Raw genomic sequence first — 14,220 nt, 5'->3', positions numbered from 1 at the left:
CTCTCACTGTCCATCAGCTTCCAGATGCAGAGTAGCTCTAGGCCAAAGCAGGAGGTGGGTGGCCACTGTGGAATGCATGTCGGCTTTGCAGCCTGAAGATTGGGGTGAAAATCCAGCCTCACTGCTGGTTACAGCACAGCTGGGTCTTCAACCAAGCTCTGGTCACCCAAGTGGGTGTGTTCCCTGATGCTCCCAAGTGGCTCTGAGTGTACTCTGGGGGCCCCACACCCTCATGTGGGACTTGGTTCACAGGTTATGCCTCAGTGGACATAGGTGCAGGGCCCTTGTGGGTTTCACCTGCTTCGGTGCAGGCCCTTGGGATAATGGGAGCCACCAAGCTGGGAGTTCCTTTGGTCACCGTATGCGTGGGCTTGACCCCATGTTCGTGTCTCTCACTGTGTCTGTGCCATGCTGCCAGGGTTCATGTGTGGTCAGGCGTGTAGTTTAATCTTGCATGTCTCTTGATTCTGTGCTGCGGCCTCTCTGTGTGTTTTTTCCTTGCGGTAGTTAGGATTTTGGAGCAATGAAGGAGCCGGAAGTTGAAAAGTCAGTGGAAGGTAAACATACCTGACCACAAACCCTTTTGCCTGAGACGGTGGGGGTGGAGGGTAAACATACCTGACCCCAAACCCTTTCGCCTGAGACGGGGGGAGTGGAGGGTAAACATACCTGACCCCAAACCCTTTCGCCTGAGACGGTGGGGAGTGGAGGGAAGTATCCTACATAGGTATATCATTTTTCATCTTTTATACAGTATTTTCCCCTTTCTATGTGTAGATACAAAAAAGACTTACCAATATTAAGTCCAGTACCATGCTATACAGGTTTGTATCCTAGGAGCGATAGGCTATACCATATAGCCTGGATGTGCGGGAGCCTATACCATCTAGGTTTGTGTAAGCACACTCTATGGTGTTGGCACAATGATGAAATCACCCAATGACACTTTTCTCAGAATGTGTGCCCGTCAAGTGACTCATGACTGTAGTTGGATGCAAAGCTGGGAAGGAAAGGTATTCCACATAGCAACAACAACATGAGCAGAGCCACAGAAGAGAGACATTGGGGGGGGGGGGGTAATTATGAGGAACAGCTGAGAGTTATCTTTTAAAATTAACTTTATTGAAGCATAGCTTGCATACAATTAAATGCACCCATTTTAAGTTAATAGTTCGGTGAATTTTAAGCAATGTATATAAACCCATGTGACCACCATCTCAGAGAAAACTTCCTTTAAAAATTATCACTTCAAGCTGTTTTTGTGTTTAGTAAATGATAATTTTATTACAAGTTTTATAATTCAATATTAAAACCAAAACAATACAGAGGCAATAAAATAGACTATAGAAAGCATATGCCTTGGAAATAGCTCTAGGTTTTAAACCTTACTTCTCAAGCAAGTTGCTAAATTTTTCAAAGCCTCAGTTTCCTCATCCATAATATGGGGATAATAATAAAATCAGCCTCACAAGATTGCTGTGAAGATTAAAAGAAATAATGTGGGCTGGGCGTGGTGGCTCATGCCTATAATCCCAGCACTTTGGGAGGCTGAGGCGGGCAGATCGCTTGAGGTCAGGAGTTTGAGACCAGCCTGGCCAACATGGTGAAACACCATCTCTACCAAAAATACCAAAAATACAAAAAAAAAAAAAAAACAAAAAACCTGGTGTGGTGGCACCCGCCTGTAGTCCCAGCTACTCAGAAGGCGGAGGCAGGAGAATGGCTTGAACCCAGGAGGCGGAAGCTGCAGTAAGCCAAGATCACACCACTGCACTCTGGCCTAGGCAACAGAGCAACACTCCGTCTCAAAAACACAAAAATAAAAATAAATAAAAAATGTTAAACTTCTAGCACAAAGCCTGGAACATAGCAGGAACAGTAAATGGTGTTAGCCTTATCACAATTAGACAGGCATTGGTTGTATAGTTACCCCAGAGTTATGGGACAGACTGTGAAACTTGTACACAAAGGCTTTGAAGGGATCCTAAATGAAACTGTTAAAAGGCTAACAAAAATGGCAATTCTGAGTTCCACTTCACAATCAGTGGTGAGGGCTCCAGTGTATTACATGCTCAAACCTGGTGCTTCGAGATGGAATGGGTCACTTGACAATTGATTCTGGAACAAGTTTAAAGCAAAACACTTAAAAGGTTCCCCATGAGTTTGTCAGACCTGCTCCCTGGCCTTTAAACAGAGCCTGACCTCCCACATCTCAGGCCACAGGAAGCCGGCGAGGCCACGGCTCCAGGATTCCCCCAGCGGCCCCATCCTACCTGGGGGCCCAACCACCTGCTCCGGCTCCAGCTCCCCGGCTCCCCAGCGTCCTGACTCCATGATCCAGCTCTGATATCCGCCTTAGGGCTGTCTCCTTGTGTCAAGACCCGTTTCTTCAGTTTACCTACCTGTCACCCTACTCGTTCAACTCTGCAAGCTGTTTTGATAGCCGCCAACACCTACTGTGTACTGCTAAGATGCTCCCTTAGTCGCAGCTCCCTGGGACCCCCTGTCCCAGCTCCCAGCACACAGGACCCAGCACACAGTTGCAACCATAATATAATTCAGGGGTCATGGGGACGGAGTGCCATCTACCTGAGCAACAAAGAGCTGGAACTCGTCAGGCAGAATCCATGAGCGAGGGTAGAAGTTGTACTCCTCAGGAAAGAGATTCTGCATGGTTCTCACTGCTCTGCTCAGAGTAATTTTACGCACCATCTCCGTCATGCCTGGGGAGAAGAGACGCTGTGAGGTTTTAACAACAGTGGGCTACTAGCTATAAAACAGCCATTATTCGGGACTTTTAAAACCACCCACCCGACATATTCTCTTTTTCAGGCAGGATTTTTAAAAAAGGTCTGAGTTGTTCCCCACAGCGGTGACTCATGGCTTGGAAAGAACTACTGAGTTAATGAAAAACTTGAGGTAACGGACGGGTGTTCTTTTCTCTTTATAAAAATGAAGCATCAGTTTGAAGGAATGAGTTTTCACCTAGTTTATTCTTTTATTCTTTGTCACCCCCTTAGGTAATGAATAGGGAAGCATTTATATCTTGCACTTAAAATTTAATACCTTCTTTAATTTGGGGCCACCTTACGTGCTTCTGGGATTCCTTCCGTCTTGTACCCTAGAGAATATCGTCTAGTGGACTCTGGTTACATTATGAGAGGTTTAATTAAGTTTATTTCTTTTACTGTTTCATGAGTATTAAAGGCATGGAATAGGAAAATACACATCTTTCAGCATAAAATCTGTCTCCTTGAATGAAGGACAGGAAATAAAAAGAATACCATAATTTATACTTCAAGGGAAAAAATGCAATCTGTAGGAGTTCCTCAGTTATAAGGACTGACACTGACATTGATCCTATCTCATTAATTTGCCCAGAGGGAATTGAAATGTCTCACTGTTATAAAACATTAAAAGAATGGTGGGGGCGTGAACCTGGGAGGCAGAGCTTGAATGAGCCAAGATCGAGCCACTGCACTCCAGCCTGGGCAACAGAGCAGGACTCCGTCTCAAAAAAAAAAAAAGGTTGGTGGATTTTCTTTCTTGTAACATCACTAGTAACTCTGACAAGAGAAGAAATTGAGTACTATATATTGTAGCAAATTTTAAGCAAATAGGTAAAAATTATTATCAATTTTAGCATGTTTATTTCATTTTTTCTATTTTTTTTTTTGAAACACAGCCTTGCTTTAATGCCCAGGCTGGAGTGCAGTGGCATGATCTCAGCTCATTGCAACCTCCACCTCCCAGGCTCAAGGGATCCTCCCACCTCAGCCTCTCGAGTAGCTGGGACTACAGGTGTGTGCCACCATGCCTGGCTAATTTTTGTATTGTTTTTGTTTTTGTAGAGACAGGGTCTCACTATTGCCCAGGCTAGTCTCGAACTTCTAGGCTCAAGCCATCCACCTGCCTTGGCCTCCCAAAGCCCTGGAATTACAGGTGTAAGCCACCATGCCTGGCATCATCCTTATTTCTTTTTCTTTTTCTTTTTAGGCAGAGTTTCGCTCTTGTTGCCCAGACTGGAGTGCAATGGCATGATCTTGGCTTACTGCAACTGCCGCCTTCTAGGTTCAAGCAATTCTCCTGCCTCAGCCTCCTGAGTAGCTGGGATTACAGGTGTGCACCACCATGCCCAGCAAATTTTTGTATTTTTAGTAGAGAAGGGGTTTCACCATGTTGGCCAGGCTGGTCTCGAACTCCTGACGTCAGGTGATCCACCCACCTCGGCCTCCCAAAGTGCTGGGATTACAGACGTGGCCACCGCACCCGGCTATCATGCTTGTTTCTTAAGACAAATATCATTGCCAAAAATGGCGGCTACAAATGGCCTTTACCCTGAAAGAGACCAAACAGTTCCATTACTGATACTAGAAATGTGCTTGGCAAAGCTATTTTTAATAGAAAATACAAAGTTCCATGTCAGCTTGGCATGCCCAAATTATCACACATTCCAAATGGGCAGTCAGAATGAATGAGTTTCCTCTAAATTCCCACGTTCAGGAAGAAAAGGGTAAACATCTGGGAAGGAAAGTTTTAAGAACCAACTTCTTGCTTCCATCAGCATATTAAAAAGTGCAATAAATCTAAAGATCCCAGCTTCAAGACATCAGTGCCCAGGTCTTAGTTGTTGTTTAGAAGGATGTAGGGAAGGATTAAGTAAGAAATAAAGGAGCTTAAAAAGCACTAATAAACTGTGCTCTAACACGGACTGTTCAATAGTCAAGAAAACTCACTGAGGACACTGTTCTGAGCTTCCCAAGAAGGGAGTCTGGAAAATCACAGCTATTTCCTTTTATTCTCCCTCGAAATTAGAATTGTTGCATTATAAACACTAGAGCTGACCATAAAGTAAACAAAGCAAAACTTCAACTTTTTTGGAATCCTTTTGCTTGAGGTTTACTAACATTTTAGTTACCGTATTGAACTTAAAGCCTTCATAACTAACTGTAATACAGCACCTTACTCCACGTAGAGGATGCCTCCTGACCAAATAGTGTTGTGGTATTTTCTGCACTTTAAAGTCGTTGTGCCGGGGGAATGTTCTCTTCCAAAATCCCTCAGCAGGTCAGAAGGGCTCACACAACACAGAGAGCTGTGGGTACTTGAGGGCAGTCTGGGTGCTCCAGAAAAGTTTTGTGAAAATCTATGTCCAGCAAATTCAGTCAATATTCATTTAATATCGGCAATGGCTCCTTCTGTAATGTGCATCATCAGGCCCCACACCAGCTAATAGATGTTTCCAAGTTTACCTTCATGTCTCCAGGCAGTTTTCTACTGAAAATGGCCAACTTAAGAAGCACCCCTGGAAGCCAGGCACTTCCTGCCTGCAGGCCGGAGGCAGCTCACTCCAAACCTGCCTGAATGTCTGTCTCCAGGAGGGACGCGTATAGACTTCTCTCAATCCACTTAGCACCAAACCTTTGCTCCTCCATATCTAAGCTGTACTCCTATCCAGTGCCACCGGGGAAAGAGTTTCTGGCCCCTCACTAGAACCCACATGGAAGCTTCTGGATCTCCACCTCTGGAGGTGGCTCAGAGACAGGTGTGGGAGTGGCATCTTCTCCATTATGACCCTGACAAGCGTAGCAGGGTTTCTAGCTGATCCAGGGCACGCGTTCCCAGAGTAAATCTGTGAGAAGGAAGGTCATGGCCAGCTCTGCTGACTTCAGGCCCTACTGGCTCCAGGCCCTGTCCCCTTTCCCTAAGCAGCTGCAGCACCTGACCCCTCATCACCTGTGTCCCCTCCCTGGGCTCTAGGACCAATTCTGAACTGAGATAGAAGCTCTAGGTCTAACCCCCAGCTCCCTTCTGCTAAAAGTCTGACCTAGACTTTGTATTCCAATCAGATAAGAAGGATTTTACCCATTTTTCCGGTGTTCTATTGCTTGTATCCAAATATTGGTGACCTTATCTTTTGCTCCTGGAGCCTGAGTGGCTGCCTTAGCAATGCAGAGCTGCGTCCTTTTCTTTGTTCTCTCCAATGCCCCTCCTCTCTCCAACCTCTCCTCTGTTCCCCTCAAGCCCACCCTGCAAGGGCTGGAATCCTCCTGTCTGTGACTTTCGCCCAGTGTCTGGGGTCCTGCTACCTAACAGCTCCTTTTGAGGTTGACTGCCCACCTAGGTTTCTCAATAAGGTCTATCCCTAGATGTCCCTATGAGGGCAGTTCCCCTATCGATTGGGAAAACCTCCTAATTCAGGTGGGAGTTTCTGACACCAAGGGCTTACCTCCTGCCCCTCCTTCTGAGGCCTGGGCTTTTCTGTCTGCTACGCTGGAGTCTCAAGGCCTGGTGGGTCTCATCCCATTCAAGTTAACTGACAGCATAACAGTTCAGTCTCAGGTTGGCCCATGCAGCCCTACTTAACCCAGTTAATGTAAAACAAAACAAACTAAAACTGAGCTATACTTGGAGCACTATTCAATCAAAATATTATTTATAACAATAATTCTTGGCAAAAACACATTAGAACCACCAAACAACAAATAAATCCTTTCAGATCCATCCTGTTCTCTCTATTCTGATTGCCACTAATTCATTCATCTCTTGGGTGGATGCTGCAGCAGACTCTGAGCTACATCTCTGTTTCTTCTCTGAGCCATCTCATTTCTAATGTGTCCCTCTGGCTGATCTTGCTAACATGCAAGCTGATCCGTGTCACTGTCTGGCTTAAAAATTCCTCAGTGGCTCCCCATGACCTTCAGGTTCTAACAATGCTGTAGTTGGGTTCCTACTCATCACCCCTCCCCTGCCCTGCTCACCTGATGCCCTCTAACCATGGTGGGCCACTTGCCCTTCGCTGAACGAGCAATATGCTGAAGGCATTCTGTCTTTGCACCAACTCTGCTCCCTTGTTTGGCATGGGGATCAGGCCCATCCATCCTGGAGGCTCAGTTTCCATGCCAGTCCTGTTCTCCAGGAGCTCTCACCCTGCTGCTCCCTGGGCAAATCTGGGTTAGGTTGCCTGCCCTTGCTCCGGACCCCCACAGCATTCCAGCTTCCTCCAGCATAGCCCCTAGGCTGTACTTGTCTTCTCTCTTTACATGCCTTTCTCTGTGTCTTTATAGCCCCAGAGCCCAGACCAATGCTTGACAGATGGCTGTCCCCACAGGTTCCTCACTGAAGCTCCCTCCCTCTCCAGCAGAAAGCCCCCTCCTCAGGTGGGCTCTCAGGTACCACCTGCCATGTGATGCCATACATCTCAGACCCTGAAACTCAGCAAAAGACCTGCTCAGAACCTGAGAATGGACAGTTTTGGACTTTCTTAAAGCTAAATCTGATATGTCTAATCTGACATGTCTGATTTAGATACATCTAAAGAAAGTAGACATATCTAATAATCTACTTTCTTTAGACGTATCTAAATCAGATTATTTTCATAGAAAGTCTTAATTCATCAGCCAAAATATAATAATGTAATTTGAACCAGGAAATTACCCATAGAAAAGTGACTAAAATCTAATGTGCTGACACAAACAAAATTAATCACTTCCATCTGTATATATCCGTTCTCAGTTGACCCAGCATATAAAGCGTTTATACTTGCCTGGGATATCCACTAGAACTTACCCTAAGTAATATACAATGCATAGAAAGTGCATTTTAGAATAATGAGATATATGAGAGACAGAAGATAAGCTTGGACACAAACTGGTATCAGAGGACAGACTGTTCTGGAATTACCCCTCTGCTGAGGATTACTACCTTTCACAGGGTAGAGGGTGTGGCAGCACTGTTCCTCTGCCTAGAGGTTCAAGAGCCTGCTTTGTCATTAGAACTAATTAATTTCTGTTAGTAATGTGGAAAAGTCTATGTTCCAATCACCGGCATGTGGAATATGGGATGGGGCAAACTTGCTTCTTTGGAATGAATATCATTCTATCACCTTTATAAAACTAATCCTTTGTGGGTACTTCATTCTATATTTCTAATTTGTATTCCAAATGTAGATCTATAGCTACTTCTTTCCTACTCTGAGCCACTAGATGAGGCATGAGCAAATGGGGAAAATGTAAATGAAGCCTCATTTGATGATTCATGTCTTAGGAACTCTGTCCTCATTCAAAGCGTTTTCTCTTCCAAACTGTATTCTCCCAATATCCTAATAAGTCCTTTAAGTGGCATCACAAAGCATCCTTTTCTGAGCAGCAAGACACAAAAAATAATAGCTATCCCATTAAACTGTTGGGCAAGAACTCTGGCTGCAAGAATTACTCTTGTTCTGTAACAAAACCCTTTCTCCTTCTCTAAGGATAAATTTGACCTTGGGTTAACTTTCTATCTCAGTTCCCCTAGAAAACAATGAAGGTAGAATGTTAGCTGAATTACTAGGCAACAAAGCATATGGTTAAAATGATCCCTGATTTGGTAAATTGCATAAATATCTAGTAGAAAGTCATAGCTCTAGGCTTTTCTGAGTGCAATGATTCTTGTAACTTAATATGACCCTTGCTGGGACCTTAGAAGGCATACTATGGAGCAGTTCTAAGAGATACTGGCTTCTTTGGGGCATCTAAGCCAAGAAAGACTCATATCCACCAATGTGGATCTTGTCCTTTTGCACCCGAGCTTTCACTTGAGGAGCCAGAGACTAGTCTCTGGAACTCTTGCAAATACTCCACTGAAGAGAAATGCTTGACACTGACTGTCCAGCAAGCCGTGTTTCCTGCCCTGTATCCTTCTAAGTGAATCTGAGCCAAGTGTGGCCTATGGTAGTGAACTTGTAAGACTGCATGCTTAGGTGAAAACCCCTAGTGGATGTGGCATAACTACCACCCCGTGTATAACGTATGGCTATTGTGTTTTCTGCAATGCTTTTTCTTAAAGACGTGGGATAGAATTTCAAGGAAAGAGTAAATTGATTCTCCCTTTAAAATAGGTAAAATTGATAAAATACTAAGAGAAAACACCCTATATTTAGGCAACTACACCAGGACTGCAACCATGCAAAAAGGATGAGTAAACTTGCTTAAGGCTTGGGAGGAAATATAGAAATATTCATATTGCTGTTTTGTTAAATGAGATATGGGATTCAGGGTGATGTTCTTTTTAGAAAGTATTTATTATGGCATTACAATATGGTCTGTGTAATATATTAACATTTTAAAAAATAAGTGGAAGGCCCTTTGACTGCATCATACCCAGCTTAATCCAGTGCTCCTTCTCCCTAAGCTGTCCTACCATCTTAAATATCCTCTTCATTCAGCCATCAAAAATAATGAAGAGACCCAGTACAGTGGCTCACGCTTGTAATCCCAGCACTTTGGGAGACTGAGGCAGGTGGGTCACTTGAGGTCAGGAGTTCGAGACCAGCCTGGCCAACGTGACATGGCAAAACTCTGTCTCTACTAAAAATACAAAATTAGCCAGGTATGGTGGTACAGGCCTGTAATCCCAGCTACTCGGAAGGCTGAGGCAGGAGAATTGCTTGAACCTGGGAGGCAGAGGTTGCAGTGAGCCAAGATCGTGCTGCTGCTCTCCAGTCTGAGTGACCAAGCGAGACTCCATCTCAGAAAAGTGGTAGAGATTAAAATGCAAAACAAAAAAGTTGTACTGGGAGGTTGGTAGTGGAGTGAGAGGGATATCTTAGTGCTGGCTATGATGCTTTTCTAGCACTAAGATTTCTCCTTGCAGGATAAGTCTTGCTGAGATAATGTCATTAGGTAATAGGCAGAGGCTGTGTGCAGCCTGTAGTACTTAATATGGAGACCAGTATATTTGGTTTTAAAAACGGTACCTCCAAATATAATACTTAAAGAAAAGGGAAGCTGATACCCCATTTCTATGACATATGCCTAGAATTTTGGTGCTTTTGTTTCCCGCAAGAATGAAATGTTCTATTATTTTTTCATTTTCAGAATATATTCCTCTCATTAGAACCCCATATTATATGTATAACCCAAAAAGTGGAAACCATGTTCTTCCACCAGTGGCATTAGACCAAGAAAGCCTGCCTTTGAACCTTTAAAAGCCTGTCTCCAATCCTTAAACCCTTAATGGCTAGTGAACACAGCAATTCCCAATTAAGAGTCCTCAAATCTGATCTCAAAAATAACTGTCATGTTTTAGTAGAAGAGTGTACCTGAGACTTGGCCCTAGAAACATGTTTAAATGTCAACAATAACAGCAGATACCTGGAAACTTGTTCACTTGACCGGAGAATATGTCATTGTCGTGAAATGAAACTCCATGCCAGTAGATGTCACAAGGCAAGCGCCGGCCAAATGGGAACTAGAAGAGAAAAAATGTGACTCACAATAAGAATAAGAAGAGCAGCGACCACACTGAGTATCCATTATGTACAAATTCCTGGCACCCTGGTGTACTTACCATGGTTTAATCCTTATAATATGCATATGAGGTAAGTGATATTCTTTGCCATTTTACAGATGAGGAAACAGATTCAAACCGGTTTAATAACTTGTTCCAAGTGGTAGAGCTCTGATTACATGTGGCAGATACTACACTCCTGGCTTTGCAGGCACCATTTCACTTTAATCCTTATAACTACCCTATAAAGGATTACTCCCATTTTGCTGATTCAAAACTTGGGGCTGACAGAGGTAATTTAACATGCCCAAGGGTCACACAGAGCTGGTAAGGGGAGGAACCATGATTAGAGTCCAGGTCTATCCAAATTCCAAGCCCATACATCCCTTCCTCTGAAAATTACAACCCTCAACCGAGCCCAAAAGAATAAGCTTTCAGAGTCCCTCTTCCTTTATCTCTCTCTCTCTCTCTCTCTCTCTCACACACACACACACACACACACACACATACACACACACATATGCTCCATGAGGGTAAGATGAATCCCAGTGCCTGAAACAGTTCCCAAAACTCGTAAAGTCTTCCTGAATTAATAAATGAACAAATCAGAAGTGGTCATCTGACTCAAGATGAGATAATCAGATTCTCTCTTCCAGGAATCTGGAAATCAGAGATGCCAGGCAGCCTCTGCTGGCCCTTGAACTGGCAGGGATAAAAAGCCAGGGCAGGGCAGCTGTGCTTGGCTATGTGCACAGGAGCAGAGACAGCCAGTCTGCTGAGAGACAAGAAAGGAGCAGGTGTGGGAGGGAAAGCAGAGATGAGACAACATGGCCCTAGAAACTCAGACTGAGTGGCCTCAGACCTGCGTGAGCCTGTAAGATAGCCTTGTATCCTGAGAACACATTTTTGGTCTTCTAAAATCTTGTTTGGCACAAGCTATAGAGTTTCAATTATTTGCAGCCAGAAAATTTCTCACCGAGACAAAAGGGCCTGTTCTTTCCACTACATCCTGCTGCTTCTCAAAGTTATCAACAAGCTCTGCATTTAATGAACATATTTTTTAAATCTGTAACTCAGATGACCTTGTTAAAGGAGAAAAGGGAGGCCATGTTAGTTCATATTCAGAATTTGCTTGTTAAAAGTGCACACGAATAGATATGCCAACATATTAAATAAAAACCTTTTGATTTTCCCATTCTAGGACTACAGGTAATCAGAATTTTTATCTACTTCAAGTTGAGGGGCCAAGGTCCAATGGAAGAACATAGCCTTACTAATGAAATGGTGGTGACTCAATGCTTTCCACCCATTCCACATTAAAATGAAGCCAGCCTCAAGTCATTTAAATCAGTCACATTATTTCAAAGCCGTGCACAGTGAGGCATATGTTGTACACTCTACTCACATTAACAACTTCTATCTATAATTTACAGCATTTTGCTCATTTTCTTTTTATGCAATGGGCTGTAAGTTATTAATTCAGTACTCATAAATACAATGAGATACAACATATGTTATTTTCTTCTAGCTGTTAAGTGCTAATATAGAGAAGGAGAAAATAACCAGAATTAAGCAGGCTATCCAAGCAAAGGGTAAAGTGGCTTTGCTTTGTTGCCCACAATGAGGAACAAACACCTTGTCAGTGGGCAACCCAATGACTCTTATCTCCTTTTTCATCACTCTTTAATGCTTACCACCCTCATGAATACCAAATTGCCCCTCCTTTTAGAGGCACCTGTAGCTCATTCAGTTTTGAGAAACTACCATTTTTAAAAATGTGTCCATTCACTCAGTAATTATTATATGCCAGACTAGGTGCTAGGAATATGGGGGATATAATTTTAATTAAGTCCCAGGATTTCACAATCCTACCTCTTTTTAAGCTCCTTTAAAAACTGTCCGCTTACACAGCTAACATCATACTCAGTGGTAAAATACTAAAAGCTTTAAAGCTTTTCCTCCATGATCAGGAATAAGACAAAGATGCCCACTTTTATTTAACATCAACATAGTATTATAAATTCTAGCCAGAATAGGCAAGAGAAAGAAATAGGTGTCCACATTAGAAAATAAGAAGCAAAATTATCTGTTTGTTGATGACATGATCCCATATGTAGAAAACTCTAATGATTCCACAGAAAAATATTAAAAGTAATAAACAAATTCAGCAAAGTTGCAGGATACAAAATCAACACATAAAAATCAACTGTGTTTCATACATGATAAGGAACAATCCAAAAAGGACATGTTTTTAAGAATTCCATTTATAATAGCATCAAAAAGAATAAAATACTTAGGAATTAACCAAAAAGGTGAAAGACTTGTACACTGAAAACTATAAAATATTTGTAAAAGAAATTAAAGAAGATATTAATACAAATAAACAGAAAGATATCCCATGCTCATAGACCGGAAGAGTTAATATTGTTAGGATGTCAATACTACCCAAAATGGTCTACAGATGCAATGCAGTCTCTATCAAAATCCCAATAACTTTTTTCAAAATAAAAAAATCCATCCTAAAATTCATATGGAATTACAAGGGACCCCAAATAGCAAAAACAATCTTGAAAAAAAAAAAAAAGAACCAAGTGGAGTTCTCATACTTCCTTTTTTTTTTTTTTTTTTTTTTGAAACAAGAGTCTTCCTCCGTCACCCAGGCTGGAGTGCAATGGTACAATCTCAGCTCACTGCAACCTCTGCCTCCTGGATCAAGTGATTCTTTCTCTTCCGCCTCAGCCCCCCGAGTGGCTGGGATTACTGGCACATGCCAGCGCACCCAGCTAATTCTTGTATTTTTAGTAGAGGCTGGGTTTTCCCACGTTGGCCAGTCTGGTCTCAGGCCATCCACCTGCCTCGGCCTCCCCAAGTGCTGGGATTAAAGGCGTGAGTCACTGCGCCCAGGCTGGAGGTCTCACATTTCCTGATGCCAAAAACAAAGCTACAGTAATCAAATAGTGTATACAATAACAATGAGATACCACTAGACACCTATTACAATGGCCAAAGTCCAAAACACTGACACACCAAATGCTGGCAAGGATGTCGAGCAACAGGAACCCTCATTCCTTTCTGGTGGAAATGCAAAATGGTAAAGCCACTTTAGAAGGCAGTTTGGCAGTTTCTTACAAAACTAAACATACTCTTATTATATAATCCAGCAATTAGTTCTCCTTGGTATTTATCCAAATGGGTTGAAAAACTTATATCCACACAAAAATCTGCACATGAATGTTTATAGCAGCTGTATTCATAACTGCCAAAACTTGGAAGCAGCTGAGATGTCCTTCAGTAGGTGAGTCCTTCTGTAGGTGAGTAGATAAATAAACTACAGTATATCCAAACATTGAAATATTATTCAGTGCTAAGAAGAAATGAGCTGTCAAGCCACAAAAGACATGGAGGAATCTTAAATGCATATTACTAAATGGAATAAGTCAATCTGAAAAAGCTACATGCTGTATGATTCCAACTAAACTACATTCTGGAAAAGGCAAAACTACAGAGACAGTAAAAAGATCAGTATTTGCCAGGGGCCAGAGGGGAGGAAGAGATGAACAGGTGAAGTACAGAGGATTTTAGAGCAGTGAAAATACTCTGTGTGATACTATAATGGTAGATACATGTCATTACACGTTTTTCAAAACCCATAGAATAGCACCAAGAGTGAAGAGTAATGTAAACTATGGACTTTGGGTGATGATGACATGTCAATGTAGTTTCATCAGTTGTAAAAAACACACCACTCTGATTCAGGATTTTGATGGTGGGGGAGGCCATCAATGCAGGTGGGGGAAAATCTCTGCACCATATGCTCAATTTTGCTGTGAACCAAAAATGCTTTAAAAATGAAAATAAAAACAAATGAAAAAAATCAGTGTGGTACTGGCATAAAGACAGATATAGAGGACAGTGGGATAGGATAGCTCAGAAATAAAGCCTCTCAGGTGT

The 14,220-nt window shown here is 42.6% G+C and overlaps 1 pseudogene; it reads right to left on the bottom strand.

Moving 5' to 3' along the window:
- Nucleotides 1–1,256: 1,256 nt before the first annotated feature.
- LOC129527429 (NADH dehydrogenase [ubiquinone] 1 alpha subcomplex subunit 8-like) overlaps nt 1,257–14,220 on the bottom strand; it is a 118,792-nt pseudogene continuing 105,828 nt past the window's right edge.

This window comes from Gorilla gorilla, chromosome 18, assembly GCF_029281585.2.
Source record: "Gorilla gorilla gorilla isolate KB3781 chromosome 18, NHGRI_mGorGor1-v2.1_pri, whole genome shotgun sequence".
Taxonomy (NCBI): Eukaryota; Metazoa; Chordata; class Mammalia; order Primates; family Hominidae; genus Gorilla; species Gorilla gorilla.
This window is presented reverse-complemented; position numbering and strand designations above follow the sequence as displayed.